A 19,928-nucleotide genomic window follows, 5' to 3' on the forward strand; every position below is an offset into this window, starting at 1 on the left:
TTTGACAATACTGTAACTTACTTGAGGACACTTTATGTCCATTCTCAGCTAGGTGGTTCAACAGTGGAATAGTATCTTGTTTACAAGCTTCTTGTGTGTTCGACGCAACCAACAGCTCATAGATGTACTGGACTTGCACTGAATTAGAGGGCTTGAGTAAGGACTCAATATTCTTTTTGAGGATCTGTTTAAAGATAGAAGGACTCTCCATATAACCTTGTGGGACTTTGCACCATGCCAAAACATAGTTCTGGAACCAAAATTCAAGGAGGAACTGGCTGTCTTCATGCAACAGTATAGAAAAGAAGGCTTTGCACAAATCGATTATAGTGAACCACTCAGCGTCCCTTCGCGGGGCAGGCCAGAGTGTTGAAGGACATCAGAAATACGCTGAAGGGGCTGGAAGACCGCCTACATGCCCTGGAGGTGCAGTACTGCTCGGACCCCTCGGCGACAGTGTTGGCGGAAACGCGCACCAAACTCACGGCATACCAGACCGAGGCGGATAGGGAGCTTAAATTTTTGCATAAACATGCGACAGCCCGCCGATATGCGGAAGGAGATCGCCCGGGCAAAACGCTTGCCCACCTGCTGTGATCGCAATGGCCTGCCCCCTACATCACCTCAGTCGAAACACCGCGGGGTGAACATGCATACACACCTCCAGATGTCCTAGATACGTTTCGGACTTTTTATAAAGACCTGTACCGTTCCCGGGGAGCACCTCCGCTGGAGGACCTGTCTGGCTACTTAGACACGGTACAGCTGATCTGGTTCAATGAGCACCAGAAAGGTTAGTTTGATCGTCCCGTCGCGGTAGAGGATGTCAAGGAGGCAATAGGGTCCTTGGCAGCTGGAAAAGCGCCGGGGCCTGATGGCCTGCCAGCGCAGTTTTATAAGGAATACGCTGATCTCCTGGCCCCCAGACTATTAGCAGTGTACGCTGAGGCGGTGGAAGCGGGTATACTCCCTGAGTCGATGAGAGAGGCTATCATCATTGCCCTCTTAAAGCCAGATAAAGATGCTCAGAAGTGTGACTCCTATCGGCCACTATCTTTAATTAACACTGATGCGAAAATTTTTGCCAAAATGCTTGCGGTACGGTTACAGCCGGTGCTGCCCCTCATGATACGCCCGGACCAGTCGGGATTTGTACCGGGCCGCTCCACGTCTCACAACCTTCGAACCCTCTTTGGGGTTCTGCACTATTTGGCCCCACACGTACAGGCCGCAGCGGTGCTGCTGGACGCCACATAAGCGTTCGATTCCCTGGAGTGGGGGTTCCTGTTTCCTTTGCTGCAACGTATGGGGGTGAGTGAGGCTTTTATTCGATATATTAGACTGCTCTACACTACCATAACTGCCCGGGTGAAAGTCAATGGGCTTATCTCTGCGCCCTTCGCCATTGGAAGGGGAACGAGGCTGGGTTGCCCCCTGTCACCCCTGCTATTTGCGATTGCAACTGAACCACTGGCAGCCCGTATTAGACAGCGCCATGCGTCCAGGGGCATCGGTTTTTCGTCCCGGGCACTGACCATCTCTATGTATGCAGATGATATTACACTCTATGTGGTGGACCCACAGGAAAACCTCTCCCCATGACGAGAGAGCTGATAAACTATGGCCTGCTGTCGGGAGTGACCATAAACTGGGAGAAGTCGGTCATTCTGCCTCTGACGACCGGGACACCTCCTTTTACTCCGGACTGCCCGCTGAAGTGGGCGACCGGACTGGTGCGATACCTGGGGATATGGATAAGCGCAGACATGCAGCAAATATGGGCAGAAAATTATGGGCGGGTGCAGAGCTGGATAGAGGACAAGGTTAGCCGTTGGAATCACTTGCCCCTCTCATTGGCGGGCAGAATAGCTGTGGCCAAAATGGTTATCCTACCTAAGCTCCTATACTTATTTGTCAATATCCCGATGCCCCTGACTGCACGTTATCTGCACCAAGTGCGCTCACAGATGATAGAACTGGCGTGGGGTGGAAGGCAGCCGAGGGTGGCCTGGGAAACCCTTACTCTCCCACAGCGACAAGGTGGCATGGCGGCGCCGGATTTCACGCTGTATGTCTACTGCGCACAGGCGCAGTTCTTGCACTACTGGGCACACCCCACGCCGTTTCAGCCGCATGTGGCGATAGAGGCGGTTAGGGCGGCCCCGCTGCCACTCGCCACAGCCCTGTACACGACACACAAGAGGAGATGTACAGATATAGACCCGGTACATGCGCTTAAGTGGGCCTGGGATGGGCTGAGACGTCGAGGCAAATTGGACCTCCTTTACACTAAATCGATACCCCTGCGCGGTAATCCTATGTGGCCCCCGCTGCAGCACATGAAAACCGGGGAGCGAGCGGCTTCACGCGGCCTTCACACGGGAGGGGACCTCTTCCCAGGCGATACCTTTATCACGCCGGAACAGATGTGTGGTGCGGAGGGCCCGACAATGCTTGACACGCTGCTTTACTATCAGCTTCGCCACACATGTCAAAAGCTGTTTCCTACGTTTCCGGCACCGCCGCCGGATCTGCTGGCCCTGGAAAATGTGCTAACTGTGAAATCGGGGCGCAAACTAATCTCCCGCTTGTACGTGCGCATGCAAGACAGGCATCCCGTAGTTGTCCCAACGGCGCGCGGCATGTGGGTGGCGGAATTGGGGACCGAAATCACTGATGATCACTGGGACGTATGCTGTAGACTTCTTGAGACCTTATCCCCCAATTATAGGCTCCGACTGATCCATTTCAAACAAATACTTTTGACGTATCGCACCCCTAGCCGGCTTCATCGCATGGGCTTAAGGGACACAGACAATTGTTGGCGCTGCAATGCGCGCGGAGCTACTTTTCTACATATGGCGTGGGACTGTCCCACAGTGGCCTCCTTCTGGGCTCGAGTGATGGAGCTGGTATGTACAATCACTGGCCTACTAATCCCATGCACTCCGCAGACTACACTATTGGGCATCTTGCACATGGTCAAGCCTAAACACCGTAAGCTGCCGGCCATGCTCTGTTTGCTTGCCAAAAGACAGGTAGCGATACACTGGGGAGCTGTTACGTCGCCTAGCATTAGTGAATGGATTAAAAGCGCTGTATACTGTCAGACACAGCTCGCTCTCTACTGGGAGCTCTTGCCGGTGCGCTCACGGCCGAGGGACATATGGGAACCCTTCACACGCTGGTTGGCGCAAACAACGCTTCAAGCACTGTAACACAGGGCTGTTCACTAAGTATGACTAGGCGAGGACAGCAACCAGATAGGGCATGAGACACGGAGGTTGATAACTGTAATATGGAAAATGCGCGGGACGGGGGAGGATTGGAAACGTGTGGGCCAGGTGAATCTTACAAAGCACTAGTGGGCTGGCATCTGTCAATCCTATTGATGTTGTTCTGTTGGTGGGGAGCTGAATCGTCAATGCCATATTCTATGCATACTGCAGTAAATTATATTGTTTTTGTTGTTGAAAATGCAAATAAAAAGAATATAAAAAAAAAACACTCAGCGTCCCAAGTAATTTGGAATACAATCACAGCTGAAATCGGTACCATGAGACAACATGGAACAACAATAGTATTCATTTTTCTCAACTCTTGAATGATGTGTAACTTACGGCTAGGCTTTTGCAATCCCATAAGGGGTGAGTTACATGGACTTCCCATTATCTCCTTCAAAATACCCTGATGTACCATTGAGTCAATCATTGGAGTAATCCCAGCAATGGTTGGACACTCAACATTTGGTTTTAGATTAATGCGGACAGGTTCAACTCCTTTGATGAGACCTATGTCCTTCCCTGAAAAGTCACAGACTTCGAGCTTCACATTGTTCTTTAAATCTGGGGGCAAATTGTAATTTGTCATCAAGGGAAACAATCCAATATCTGGACCCTGCTTTGCCAATTTAAAGGCAATATCTTCATCATGGATAGAAAACTCCACTCCATTTGGGGTGCAATAAATGGTGCAATTCAGTTTGCATAACAGATAGTGTCCTAACAGACTTATGGGACTTGAATCGCACAATACAACGGTGATTCTCTTAAAAGGACACTATTTTTTACAGGCACTTCCCTTGTCACTGGGATAGTCATTTGCTGGTTTGCAACTCCTAAAACTTGCATTCTTCTTCTGGAGAGGGGCTGGTTTGCAAATCCCACTGTTCTAACAGTAGAGTGGGTAGCACCAGTATCAATCAGGATTGAGACAGGGGAGGCCATTTACCTCACCTTCTGCGAATGGATCACTCTGGTCTAACTCTAAGTTTGCACCAAGCACGCAATCCCTCTTCCTCCTCTAACCCAGACACTGTCATTATGACAGGTCAGAACTATAATCTTCAAACACTTCCAACACAGGAAATTGTTGGAGTGCACCCTGATTCTGGAAAGAATTTTTATTCAAATTTGGAACTGGATTTGGGTTAAATCTGGGTCCATTCTGCTGTTTCATTGGGATTTATGGAACCCCATTATTGGAGCTTGTGCCACATTACATTTATGTGTTCCTAGCCTCTAGACACTTTGTGACCGTACAGGGTTATTATTCTGGAGCTGGGTAAATCCTGAATTCTGAACCTGATTCCTATTCACCATGTTACCAGGATTAAGAGAACATTCCAGCTTCCAATGCCCCAATTTATTACAATAATAACAAGGATTTGTTCTCTTCAAAGTAGCCACATCAATCCTAGTATTCAGGTCAATTGGAACATCACAAACTCTACCTTGTTGAGGGAACCCATTTCCATTTTGCATCATAGGAACAACCTGATGATACACTCCTTGCATAGAACCAACACTTCCTACAAATAGTTGACTTGGCTTTCCCTTTGTGCCGCTCTCATTTGTACCACCACCAATTTCTCTTTCAACCGCTTCTGTTTCATCTCTACAGTATTTTGTGTACCTCTAAATTTCTTTGACTGATTTATTCTGCCCACAAATCAAATGCTGTTAAATCGTCGAGCCAACTTCATTCCTCAATCCTGTCACGAACCGAAACACAAAGTTTCCCATATCTTTCGGATTGGTAGTTTCCGTCCCACTGTACGGTTTAAACACCCGCAACAATCTCTCATAATAAGCATGCGCCAATTCTGCGGGCTCTTGGGTCACCTTGTCAATCTTATCCCAATCAATCTCTTTAACTGGTATTTTCCCTTTCAAATTAGTCATCCCTTGTTGGTACTTTTTAATCACTAGCCGTGATGGAGCGCTTGTCACTGGATTTCTTGGAGGCTCTTTCTCTGACCGTTCTGTAGCCACCTTACATTCTGCCCACAAATCACTCGGTACCACAATATTGGAAAAGGTATTCAAATCTACTCAGAAAACTTTCAAAAGTTTCACAAATTGCTCAATATGTGTATATCACTCCGCTGGTTTCTCTCTCTATTTGGGGAAGTCATTTGTGAATGACGCAAGATCACTTCTACTCCAAAGTACATGGACATAACTTCCAACAGGCACTTCCCTTAACGGAAAAGCAGTAGCACCTTCTCCCTCCATTGTGGATTGAGGCAGCCCTCCTCTAGTTTTCTTTTGTTCCTTCTTTATCGCCCATCTACCTTCCCATTTATCTAGCTCACTCCATTTTCATATGCTACTAATTAGTTCCTTAATGTGTAGTATCATTCCTGATGTTCTCCTGCTAGTGCTATCATTATTGTCAAAGCATACACTATAACTCTTCAGCAAAGATTTAGTCCTAGAGAAATCAACCTCGTACTTCTGAGCTAATTCTGATAATCTTTCATGAGCCTGTCCTGCGCGTCTGGTAACATCTTTGCTTCTGTACATAAGTTCTCTCTTTTGATAACTATCTAATCAGGACAAATCACGATTTTCGATTATCATTTTGTCCAGTTCTAGCTTTATATTCGCCACATCCACTGCATTTTCTCTCACTGGAGACTCAATTACCTTTTCGCTTGGTAATGAACTTTCATCTTCTCTTGGGGGCTTAAGCATGGTTTTAATCCAATCATCACATTTTTTAACAGTAGGATCCATCTGCGCTACAGGAGCATTAGACATTATCCCTTCTCTGGGAGTACTGTGGTTAACACTCAAAGCTGAAGTCCAAATAGACATGTCAGAACTTGGTGATATTTGTTCAAAGTTTCCAGTAGGAGTCAATCCTGTCTGGTTCATAGTAAATCTGCAGTTGCACCACAAGGAGTACCCACTTGTGTCAGGACTAAAGAAACTTGAGAACATCCTCCCATTCTCGGGTCCAGAGGAGTGTTACCTGTGGCACCCATTCCAATAGGAACTGCCAAATTATGTTGTGTTCCCTGTCGATACAGGTTAATACTGAGGAACTAGGGGCCATAGTAACTGGGACAGTAAGTGCAGCTGGGGCATTCAAAATGTTAGAGTTAATAGGAGTCTTAATCCCTGTGCTCTCTCCAGTCTGATTAGAACTTGCATTTACTGGTGCAGTAGCTACTCCTGGGTTTCTCCTGGTACCTGCACTACTCATTCCCTCTAACTGGGCCTCATTGTACAAAGGTGGACGCTTTGACAACAACATGTTTAAACGTTTGTCACTAGAATTGCTATCACAGGCTTCGTCCTCACTTTCTATATTTCCTGTCCTGTCCCCTTTCTTCTTCTCTTCTTTTCCTTTCTCTGTTCCTTTGCTTGTCAATACAGGGTACAGTCTGGCTCCCTCTATATGTCAGTTCTCCACTTTTTTTGTTCTGCATCCCACCTAGCATCAGCATAAGTACGCACTGCCTTTCTGGCTCTACCCTTTTATCTTTTTTTTCTACTTGCTCCCAAAAATTAAGTGCTTTATACTGTACGGCTCTAGGAGGTGGCTTCATTTCATATAAAATCATTTCAATGATTCTCAAATTAAATGTGCCATATCGAGGAAACATCAATCACCTTCTTTCTAGGTGATCCTATGCTAGTGGTTAAGCAAAATACATATATGAAGGCTCACTCACCCATAAGACTTAAAGACAAGATCTCCGCCAAACAGCCCTCTGGCAGGGCCCGTGGGGCATTACAGCACCGTCCTCACAAGGTGCTAAGCCCTATGATGAAGTATTCCACCCATTTGTATATGTGAAGGCTCACTCTTCCATTCAGAAAGACCCTTCCATTAACTGGAGAATCTCCACCAACACTTAACATTTGACATTGTTTATTTCTATAGGAACAGATACTATCCTTTTTACATATTGCTTCATGGGAGCATGAGTTCTGGACCTGTATCTTGCCCCTAGTCCGACCCTCTCTTCTTTTAATTGATTGATCAAGTACAGCGGCTCAGCCGTGGAACATTATCAGACACTGCTTTTACTTTACTCTCATTTTCTTCCTCCCCACACTTTCACGGGGTAACATTGCAACATATCAGGCCGTATTACAGCTAACTCAGTCTAAACCCACAATGCCTGTCAATCAGGGGCTTAGTTTTTATGATGATATACTAGCAGAAATACTCAGAACACCTTCCCTTCTGGGACAAGAAGCAGGGAGTCATACTGAGAACTTGACCACAATAGTAGGTGTAAAATATAACAGTTCAAAATTGCCCTACATGGGACAATAATGACTAAATACTTGAGGGCCTCTATAGCACCTAATGGCCTTCTAGTAACAATCACTCCACGCCTTTTCCTCGACAATATCATCTTCAGGCATGGATGGTCACACGTGGCCTGGAAGTGTACTCCGGACTGGTTAGTCTTGATCATCAATACTGCGAAACGTCTCTCTAACGCATTGTTGATCAAGATTACCATTAAGGAGAACGCTTTGAAGGCAGGAATCAGCCTCACTGCATGTTGAACATTAATCAGGAATGAAATAAATGAACATATAGATTATCTCACACAAGTAAAGATAACAAAATTACAAAAAGACATCAAGAGGTTTGATAAAGAAAGGATATACCCCTATATTAATGAAGCCTTTCAGGCACCTAATATAGATACCTCCTTTGATGAAGGCTCGACCACATCCTATACAGAAACATAGCTCTTTCAGTAGTGCATCCAGCAATGATAGCTGGGGGAGCCATGAGGGACGCCAGGGTAATCAACCACCAGCCCTATATGAGTATCCAATGGGCCCTTTTCCCATAAACCAACCAATGGGTCCCTAAGAAGGGCATCACCCCTATGGCATCCAATGTACCAAATGGGTCCCCCCTCCACAGTAACAATGTTTCAACACCCTTTACCCAGCCTCCTTTTTTCAACAGAGGGTGGGGCAGAAAAGAAGAGGGGGCAACAAAAGGGTACAGTGGCAACCAGAACCACAGATGGTGGCAATGAGCCAAACAGCACCCAAAACTTAGCAGTTAAGCTGTCATTTCGGGTACTTATGCAGGAAGAGGAACAAGTACTGCAAAAGGGGTTAAGATTTGTTCCTACCGCAGAGAAGACAAGTTCCACCTAAATAGCAAACCACCAATTTTCAGAAAGGTTCGCCTGAGAGCATTCTTCCAAGAAAAAATTGCTTCAACCCAAGAGGATATTTGCTTACAAAGATCTTCTAGATTCACTCCCACATCAGCTATGTTTCAGAGTGAAGTGATCACCTTTGAAAAAACAGTACTTAAAGACACTGAAAGAATCACCCACCTTACCACATTTAATAATCTTTTGACCAGGGAAAGGAAATTGTAAGGAACCTTTCAGAAGACCCAACCATTATCTTCAAATGGGCAGAAAAGGGGGGCGCCACTGTTCTCCTGGCTACTGTCCCATTAATCGTGATCCCATTCCCAGATTATCGGCGTGGATTGGACAACTAGTGAACACTGTGGAAACAGAAGGATGGGTAACGAAGAATGAAGTGGATTTTCAAAATAATCACTCATCCAAAATTCCCTACTTCTATGTTTTACCCAAAATAGACAGGGTGGTCTCACCACCCCGTGGAAGACCGATTGATTCTGGTTTTGACTCTTTCCTTGAACCACTGAGTACATTTTGCAATCACTTTCTTCAGCCCATGGTCACCAGGACACCATCATACTTGAAAGACACAACAACAGTACTCAACCTGATCAAGGACTGTCCTTCACAACAGGGCATTGATTTACTGGTCACCCTGGACATAGAAGCCCTAGATATGAAAATTCCCCAGGATGCCACCATCGAAGTGACTGAGAACAACCTTCAGGCGGAAACCCACCAGAATTTAGCGATGCCCGTCAGTTTCATCATTGATTGTGCTGCTCTGGCCCTTAAAGAACATGTCTTTAAATTCAAGGATCAACTTTACCATCAAATACAGGGGATATCAATGGGAAGCACTTTTGTGCCGAGCCTGACCTGCCTTTACATGGCAGATTATGAGAAACAACACATCATTGAAGGAGACAACCCGTATACCACCAACATTCTGAAATGGTGCAGATTCATAGATGATATCCTCATTTTCTGGCATGGTGACAGAGACACCTGCCACAATTTTTGTTCCTGGATTAACACGCTGAGTCCTTCCCTGAGATTTACTAGCACAAAACCTAGTGAAGTAGTGTCCTTCCTAGACCTTCTAATCTCTTGTGATGAAGGAAGATTATCATCGACCAATTTCAAGAAACGCACCGATCATGATGTTTCCTTTTCTATGGAAGCCATCCCCCAAAGGCACTCTGGGACAATCTCGCCTTTGGGCAATTTCTATGCTTACGGTGAAACTGCGATACCCTCGCAGAATATGACAATCAAGCAAAGCAACTGACCATCAACCTGGTTGCATAAGACAACCCCCCAGGACAGTTACTCAAGTACAAAAGAGAGCCAGGAACAAACATTGAGAGGCTCTACTGCAGACACGGGACAAGACCTCAGAAGACCTGATTACCTATGTTACAACCTTTATACCCACCTCAAATAGGATCCAGAAGACTATCGAGAAACATTGGGCAATTTTGTGAACTGGCTCCTGGGACATCCCAAGTCAGAGATTTGCTTATAAAAGGATACAGATATTAAAAGACCTTCTGGTCCATACAGACCACAAGCATCCTCTAGGAGACTACAACGCGCTTTATGGAATTTACCACCAGTCATGGGACCCTACCTGTGTGGTATGTATGCAGCTTGTCCATTCACCACAGTTTCCAAGGAAATTAATCTCAATGACTCTTTCATTTGGACCCAGAGATGGCTTACGAACTGCAAAACCAACAATTGTATATATTTGATCACCTGCCCCTGCACCTTATACTATGTGGGAATTGCAACAAGACCTTTTAAGCCAGAATCATGGCACACCGGAGCAATGTATGCTGTAAATGCAGCACAACAAAGATGTCAACACATTCTCTTTTTTTTTTCCACTTCAAAGTATTTATTTATTTATTCTTTTTTAGAAAACAGGTACATTCGTTTTTACATTGAGGGTTCCCAGATAAACGTAGTTGGTATTACAGAATTTCCATGATACTTTCTTGGAAACGTCCAGCTGGTCCCCTCCTCGTTGACTAGCTGGGAAAATTAGAGACAGAATAAAAGAAGAGAAAGAGTAACGGTAAGTTACAAGAAGTTTTCTCTCGCTATGAACCAAGTCTGGGGTTGTAACCCTGTGTGGGGGCTGAGTTCCCTTCCAAAGGGCTCAAATGGGCTCACAGGGGTTCGTAGGTGTTCAGGAACGTGTCTAGTGACTCCCACATCCCCCTGGTCGCTGGTCTCCAGGGTGAATTTTGTAGGGCTGTGCTATCTGCGCCTCTGAGGTATGTCACCCAGATAAACCAGCATTTGTATGACGTATTGGCAGTATCCTTCCAGTTGGACAGGACCAATTTAACTGCCGCGGTCAGTAGGAGGTCTAGAAGGTCCCTGTCTTGCTGTGCCGGGAGTCGTGCGGTTATGAATGCGGTGACGAGGGAGGTGAATTCTGGTTTTAGAGTACACCCCAGCGCCTTTTTTATGAAGTCAAAGATTTCCTCCCAGAACGTTTTGAGTTTTGGGCAGTAGAAGATGAGATGTGCTACATCCCCCTTTTCGCTCCCGCAGTTCCAGCACAAATCATTCTCTCTGAGGGCCAGTGAGGCTAAGCGAGCGGGGGTCCAGAAGTTCTTATGTTGTAGCCAGAATTTTGTTTGTGATAGTGCTGGTGAAATTTTGTTTCGTGAGGGGGATGCCCAAAGTAGGGCTAGCTCCTGCTCGACGAGCGGGGTATTGGTTTGTTTTAACCAGTAGTTAGTTGTTTTGTTGTTAAGTTTAGTGGCGTTTGGGTGGAGTAGTTTGTAGAGGTGTGATACTTGGCGGCCTATTCTATTGATTCTTGTCATATACTGCATGATTGACGGGGTGGCTGGTGAGAGTTTGGCTTTTGTTAGGGCTGTTTTGATTTTTAGGAAATTGGAGAACTCCACTGCCGGGAGTTTGGGTGTGTTTTTCAGAGTGTCGAACGTGCAGGGGAGGCCTTCATCTTCTAGGTGGGCTGGGTGTGATATGCCTTTCTCCGTCCATGCTTTAAAGGCTAGGCATTGACCCTTGTATTTGAACTTGCTGTTGGACCAGAGGGATTCCCATTTGGAGTTCTTTACACTGTTTTCCATTTTCTTGTCAATTTTTAGTAGGGCTATTTTTGTGTTTTTGAGGATTGGGCTGGAGGTTTGTATGAGTTTGTTAGCTGTCAGTAGTACCAGCGGTTCAAGGTTGTTTAAAATGGCCCGCTTCACCAGTAGCCACTTTGGCGTGTAGCCTTGGGGGGGGTGACAGCCAGCAGGCTCCTTGTTTTCCCAGGAATGCTGTTTGGTATGTTCTAAAGTTAGCTATGTTTAACCCTCCCAGTTTTTTGTCTAGTCATAGTTATTTTAAGCTAATGCAAGCTTTTTTGCCCCGCCATAGGAAGTTACTGATTAATTTATCCACTTTGCGGAGTAAGTCATCGGTGAGTAGCAGGGGTAGCATGCTCACCAGGTAGTTGATCATTGGAATAATCATCATCTAGATTGTCTCTATTCTGCCCCACCATGTTATAAATTTGGGGGACCAGGACACAAGCACGTTCTTTATTTTTTCTAATAGTAATTTCTCATTTTGGTTTAGTGTGGTCATGAGGTCGTTACCAAAGTAGATCCCCAGGTATTTTATAAAGCCTGTTTGCCAAGTCAGTCCCGATCCTCCCAGGGAGACCCTGGAGGTGTGGATGTTGAGAGGTTTGCATTCTGATTTGTCCCTGTTGAGCTTATATCCTCAGAGTACTGAGTATAATTCTATGGAATCAATCACGGCTGCAATAGAGGTCTTAGGCTGTTCGGTCACGATAAGAATGTCGTTCGCATAGGTGGCTAATTTAATTTCCACGTCCCTTATGTTGATCCCCTTTATTTCGGCATTAGTCTTGATATTCCTAATCAGTGGTTCAAGGGCCAACAGAAAGAGTGAGGGAGACAGCGGGCAACCTTGTCTGGTGCCGCGTTGCAGCGTGAGCAGTTCAGAGAGTGAGCCATTAATAACTATGCATGCTTTTGGGTCCCCATACAATGCCATCACCTTCCTAATATAAGCTTGCCCTAGGTTGAATGACTGCATGAATGACTGCATGCATTGCTCGAGAAAGGCCCAAGAGAGTCTGTCGAAGGCCTTCTCGACATCAATGGCGACAGCCACCGCTGGTTCTGTCAGTTTGAAGGTGTGCTCTAGGATGTGGCAAAGAAGTCTGGTGTTGTCGCTCAACAAGCGGTTCTTTAGGAAACCTACCTGTGAGGTGCTTATCAAGCTGGGTGGAACAGGGTTTAACCTTGTAGCCAGGATGTTTGCGTACATTTTACAGTCTACGTTGATTAGTGATATGGGTCTATAGTTCTTGGGCAGCAGATCATCTTTGCCCTTTTTTGGTATGACAACTATATTGGCCTCTGACATGGTTTGAGAGACCAACCCCTCCTCCTCACAATGGTTGAACACTTTTTTATGGTGGGTTTCAGTTGTTCTAGAACGGCCTTGTAAAAAGCCGCTGTGTAGCCATCCGGACCTGGTGCTTTGTTGTCCTTCATAGACTTGACCGCCATTTCGATCTCGGCTGTGCTGATTTCTTGCCCCAGTCTCTGTGTTTCTACTTTGTTTAGTTTGGGGAGGTTTGTTGAGATATTTTGTGCACAACTCCGGGTCAAAGCTCTGGTCGTTTATGTATAGTTTCTGGTAGAAATCTTGGAAGGTCTTTAAAATGTCCTTATGCCTTGTATGTGTTTTGTTGTGTTAGTCTGTGATGGATGAGATGGTAAATTGATTATGTTTATGTTTTAGGTATGAAGCCAAGAGTGTTCCCGCCCTATTAGCCTCGCAAAGGTTTATGGCCTTGTATTTATTCATCCATAGACCTGCCCTTTGGCTCAGGATTTTGTTAAATTCATATTTCTTGTTGGTTAGTTCGGGTAGAATAGTAGTGTTGTGCGTGGCGTTGATGTGGGCTGATTCTAGCATCTTAATGTCTTGCTCAAGCTGGGCCAGGTGCCGGTTAGTAGTTTTATTGATTCTGGCTTTTATTTAGATTATTGTGCCTCTGACTGTCGCATTGAGTGCATCCCAAAGGGTAGTTGGTTTAGTTTCCGGTGTGTCGTTGTGTCTAAGAAATTCAATTATGGCCTCTTCTATCTTTTTTTTGTTTGCCGGGTCTGCCAAGACGTCGCTGTTAAAGCGCCATCTTCGGGGGATTTCCTCATTGTGGCACCCGCTCAGTTTAAGGCTGATGAATGAGTGATCTGACACTAGTCTCGGTGCTATGTCAGTGTGTTCTATCAGGTGTGTGTGTGGGCCTGTGATGAGAATGTAATCTATCCTGCTGTATGAGTTGTGTGGAACGGAGTAAAAGGTGTAATCCCTAGTGTCAGGGTGCTGGAGTCACCATGGGTCTTTGAGGTTGAGTTTGGTGCAGATGCTTTTTAGTGTGGCATATGCTTTTGTGGGCTGGGAGTGGCAGTTTGATTGTCTGTCCAGTGTGTGGTCTAAAGTCCCCTGCCACCACCGTGAGGTCAACCTGTGGTATGTTGTCCAGTTTATGTGCTACGTCTTCCCAGAATGCTGGGTCATCACTGTTAGGGCCATAAATGTTGGCGATATGGAAATACTCCTCCCCTCTTCTCAGGTATGTTACTAAGAGTCTTCCTGCTTCGTCGTGGTATTGTGTCTCTATTGTCAGGTTGGAGTTTCTAGATATCAGCGTGATTACCCCCGTTTCTTCCCCTCCACAGGGGAGCATGCCATCTGTGAGATCCAATTAGCCTTTACTAGTTTGAGGTCCTCTAGGGACAGTTTGGTTTCTTGTAACAGGACCACATCCCCCTTACTCTTAGCCAGGTAGTCGAGTATTTTCTTACGCTTCACTGGGTGATTTAGCCCCTTGACATTGAGGGAAACTATTTTTAGGTCAGACACCAGGATAAGCTTGTTGGTGGGGGCCATTATCTATAGTGGGTAACTTCTGGTGGTTCCAATCTGCGGTCCCAGCTCACCTTTGTTGTGGTTCCGACTCCCCAGCTTGGGTCAATTGTTTGTAGTCGGTCAAGTGTGTGCCCCGTGTATGCCTTGGTGTTATTTCCATCTCTAGCGGTTTCTATACGGGTCATGGTGTGACTTCTTGTAAATGAATGTGACGATAGGAAAGTGAAGTGTTAGTAGATAGTAGTGGTAAAGAAAAGAAAATAAGATGATAGAGGTGCCCTCCCCCTAACCCCCCTCTCTCCCCTCTACAAAAAAACATCGTATGTTGAACGTGCGACGACAAGGTTGCCGTTCTGTCTCCCTGGGAGTTGTTAGATACTATGCTGTTCCCCGCCGTACCCCAGTGCGCAATCTTACAGTGTATTTTAACAGACTTTTCGCCATGCGACGGTCCATGTTCGGCCCCCCCTCCTCCTTCTCGCGCTTCTTGCGGTTCCCTGGATGACTGCTAAAGGGAAGAGAGAGTAGGGATGTTTTATGGTCTAGAGTCTATTTTTCCAGTCCCACCACCTTGCATAGGGCAGTGTTAAGTTTCCACCCCCCCCCACTACTCACGATCCCTTGCAGATGCCAAAATGTCTGGTTAAGAAAAGGATATGGAGATATTGTTCATTTCAGTGGATCTTTCGTTGCTTGGTGCTTCATGTGGCCTGCAGCCCGAGGGGCCGATCCATTGAGGCAGAGGGGGTCTCAGCGAGATAGGTGATGTTGTAGCCGCATTCTGTTGGCTCCATCGGGGTTCTTGCATGGGGTTTGTGCCGCTCGTATCCTTATAGTCTCTTGAGGTAGAAGTAGTTAGTGTCTGTTGGTTAGTTTCCTAGATAGATTATGAGGTAGTTGTGATTCCCGGCTGTTGATCCCATCGAGGTTCTTGCTTGGGGTTTGTGCTGTTCGTGTCCTTATAGCCTCTAGAGGTAGAGGTGGCTGGTGCATGTTGGTTAGTTCCTAGATAGTTAGATTATGAGGTAGTTGTGGTTACATACTAGTGGGTTGCTAGTGAATTACTCAAGTCTTACTGGCTACGGCCTAATCATACCACTCTCAGCTCCGGTGAGGCTCTTCTTTTGCTGGTGCCTGTTTGGGAGGTTTCCATACCTTGTGCTGCAGGGCCATCTAGGTATCTGCCTAGTTCTCTTGGGTCCTCGAAGACGTGTGTTCTGCCATGGTCGGTTATCCTGAATTTTGTCGGGCCAATGAATGAGAAGAGTATGTTTTTGTTCCTTAGCTTGTCTCGTTAGGACAGGAAACCCTTCCTGATGTCCACTGTGAGCTTGGAGTAGTCCTGCATGAAGATTATCTGGTGGCCGTTCTACGTGATCTGGTGGTTTTTCCATGCGTAGTTGAAAATGGCTTCTGTGTGTTGTGTTCTAAGCGGTTTACAAATTATAGGTCGAGCCCCGTTCTTTGTTGTGGATTTGAAGTTAGGTACCCTGTGGGCCCTATCTAGCTTGAAGGGGTGGTCGAGTTTGAGGTTAGTGATTTTTGGTATCATTTCCTCCAGAAAGGACAGGCATGACCCCGCTTTGTCTTCTGCCCCCTCAGGGACCCCTAGGACTCGTATGTTCCCACGTCGGTTTCGGTCTTCGAGTTCCACCATTTGTTTCTGGAGTGTTGCTGTGGCTTTGGTTAAGGTTCTTAGTTCTTGGTTTACCCCAAGGTCTGCGTCCTCTATATTGCTTATTCTCTGCTCCGCTATGGCTAGTCTGTTGTTAGTAGCGTGGATGTCTGCTCTCACTGCTCCCAGTTCTAGTTGTATTGCATCCGTGGTCTGTTTTGTGGACCTGGCCAGGTCATGAACATCCGCCAGTTTCTTTAGTATCATTTCTAGTGTGCTGCTAATGTTCGGTTTCTGCTTAATAGGTGAGTCTGTTAGGGTGGACTCAACTTTGTTCTTTTTAAGTTGTTGTTAGAGTCTTGCCTCGTTCCCAGCCATGATTAGCCCTCTCTTCGCTTGTTGTAGGCCAAATCTCTTTTTAGTGCCTGGCTTTGCGGGTAGGGAGTCGAGATCCTGAGTTGTCTTCCTTTGTGTGTGTATCCGCTGTTTGGCCTCTGGCTTCGGGGCCTTGCTTACTTTGTGTCCTGTCTACAGTATGGCCTTGTGGACCCCCCATTGACCTCAGCGGGGCTCACGCCGACTCACCCTTGCACCCCCTGCTCCCACTCCACTGAGCCCGTGCTCTGCGGCCTTCGTAGAGGGTCTGCAAGTTGGTTTCAGCTGGTTTAAGCTGGATTAGGCTGACGGGCCGCTCTGACATTGACGATGACCCACTGTGCTCTGCTAGTCATACTGCGTGCTTTCTTGTAGCGATGGGGCACCTTAGTCCTCTTTAGTCTTAGCCCTTGTGTGTTTGTCGCTTTTTGGAATGTGGTCAATGTTCGGCCAGCCAGCCCTTTGTGACCTTGTCGCCTGCTACCGCAGGGTTGTACTGTTCCGCGGCTTGTTGTTCAGGGCTTCACAGTCATATCACCCTCCTCCAACGTTGCTCTTGGGTAACTGCTGCTAGGGTCCACCCCACCCAAGATGATGGCTGTCTACGCCTCTGTTTGTTTCGCACTGCCGTCTTCCTGGGTCCTTCCTTCTATAGGGCTCAGTCTGGCTCTTGGTGCACTTGCGGCGGCCTGCTGGGTCTGGGTCTTAGTGCTTGTTATCTCAGTTAGGTAGATGACTCTACCGAGAGCTCGACGATCGCCGTTCCACTGTGTTGGTCGCTGCCTGTCTTTTGCGGCGTTCTTTAGCAGGGAAAGTAGCCAGTGCAGGGGTAGAGGCTCCCGCTTTTTGCCGCCCCGAATCGTGGTCCTCTGATGCTTGCAGCGGACCGTGGTTCAGAATGCAGAGGGGCCTCCCCTAAGATGGCAGCTTCCTCACTTTGAGTTTCGGTTTCGTCTTCTCCCTGCTTGGGATCTAAGATGGCGGCCTCGTCTCGTCTGTTCTCAAACGTGCGCGCTCTCGTTTTTTTCTTTTTTTTCCCCCCTTCTTAAGCTGGCGTGTTGTGGGGGGTGCTGCTGTATGTTACTCTCGCTGTCGGCTAGGCAAGCGCTTTTGCTCTTCCTGGTCCTCTGAAGGTTGCAGCAGACCTTAGGTCCCCTAAGATGGCAGCCTCCTCACCTTAAGTTTTGGTTTCGTCTTCTCCCCGCTTGGGGACCGGCGGACGACCGAGCTGGCCTTGTTAGCCCCCCTTTTGTCTCGCTTCTTCTTCTTTTTTTCTTCCTTTTGTCGCACTGCCCTCCGCTGTGCACTCTCAGTTTCTTCTCGTCTGCGCTCTAGCTTGCGTTCTGCTGTGCATTCCCGTATTGCTGGTGAGGTATCCGGTGGTCAACTCCCCCCTTCTTGCACCGGCGCGTTGTGAAGAGTGCTTTGCGGGGGTGTTACTCTTGCGTGACCCTCGCTGACAGGTAGTCCAGCGCTTTGATAGTCCGGGTCCCTCCCTACTTGGGGCTACAGTGGGCTGAGTTTCAGGTTCACGCCACCATTTTGTGTCCCGCCTCATCTCCTGGAAAGTTTCGCTGTAAAACTTCTATTCTCCGTTGTGGCCATCCGTTTCAATTATCATCTTCTCCCCCAGACTTTCCGACGCTCAGGAATGCCATATTTTTGCACTTTTGTTTGGCGCGAGGTGTTGAAATCGCCGCTGCCCCTCCCAGGTATGACGGAGCGGCTGACTCAGGCAACCATCCCCTTTGCCGTCCAAGCCACGCCCCATGTCAACACATTTTCTCATGGAAAATAATACACCAGGTCTTCAGATGGACTGCACTGGAAGTCAGTGAACGCTGGAGCCAACAGTCACTATTCAATAGGGAACAAAGGTGTATTTTCCATCTGACTACGTACCTAACTGGACTGATTGATGAAATTCCTTGGCATGAAATTAACAGATGAAATCATATCATGGGATCCCAACCATTCCACACAACGGCAGCATGTCGCCAAAACAGATGGAATGAGATCTCCACATGGCAAGAAACAAAGAGATGGTATTACCAACACAGGGCTCCAACTGCGATTCCTTGCCCTTGATTTGAGATGACAATTCGACATGAGACGAGTATGTCCACCCTACTATGCTGCTTCATCTGACTGAGAGGGTTGCTGACCTTCATCAACATGCCACCACCATGCAGCACCCATAATTCCCTGTACTTTAAGTTACACTTCAGCAGAAGAATAGCACTTGATTACAATGCAATGCCCTTGGACTACCACAGCCCTATATAAGGGAAAGGAAAAATTGACCTCCTCCCTCTAATACTAAATAGAGGTGTTTTGAAAATCCTCTCCCCTGTGCTAAATCCCTGCACATTTTTGCGTACTTATTCCCTCCTGCCTCAATCACTCAAAATAGATAGACATTTTTTACTTTACCATCTCCTTTGGGCAACTCATTGGTGATGCTTTTTTGCCTGTTACTCTAACATCAGCTTACTTGTATTTCCCCAGGGTAGCAAATAACACATCCAATGGTCACCGACATTCGTGATCACATGACCCTTCTCCATCAGACAATGATACAATGAATTTGACATCTCCAAGTAGGCCTACGATGCAACACTTCCTGTGTTACCAAAAATCGTCACATTGTGATTTTTATTTTTACTTCTTCTTTCCTTTTTCACCATGACACTCATTAGAGAACTACATTTACCGAACAAGACCAAGATGACCACCGCATCCCCATCGGAAGTCACCTGACCCACTAACTACCGGGGAGTGACGTAACTGATAAGCAACACCTGGAAAGGAACTAGCATTTAAAGGCAGCCCCTCTTTAATGCACACACCACCTCCGGACAGGCAGAGACGGGTAGATCCAGTACAATCTGCACCTGGTCATGCGAGTACCATTCAGATCTCAAAAATGCCATTGCCGCACATCTCGCAGATGCTTGAGATGCTACATTGTCATAACTGTTCTTATCTCTTTAGTGTCTTACCGCAGTTGTTACGCGGTCCTCTGCCCTACTCTACAGTGCTTGAAATGACACAGGCACAGGTTAAGTCGTATTTCCTTACCAACTCTGGGAGACACCATGTGCTCCGACTTTGGGCCACATAATAACAAATGGATTAAATGTTTGTTTGTCTTTTTCCATCAGTTTGTGTCAATGCACCCTTACTAACCCTCTCACCCAATACAGTACATCTGCTCATTTTCAGTGTTTCACCTTAAAGATACTATTAGGCATCACTACTATTATGTCATCTGCCTATGATGTTGCTACCTATTTTCTTTAGACTCACCACAGAGTAACCATTGTGCTCTTACTTGGTTATGTTGTAAATACACAAAAAGTGATTGCTAAAAACGTACCTGTATCTCTTTTAAGGAGGGTTTTAGTGACGGCACAGAATGCCTAGATGTATGAAAACTGTATCTGTAAAATCTTTCAACAAATCTCTTTTTTCTTTGTGTAGGTTGGATCTCGTTTACTCATTTAGGGACCTCGCTATCAGGTACAGTTTACCAATGAATGACCAATGAGATATACACAAAATAAT

This window comes from Triturus cristatus, chromosome 1_2, assembly GCF_964204655.1.
Source record: "Triturus cristatus chromosome 1_2, aTriCri1.1, whole genome shotgun sequence".
NCBI lineage: Eukaryota > Metazoa > Chordata > Amphibia > Caudata > Salamandridae > Triturus > Triturus cristatus.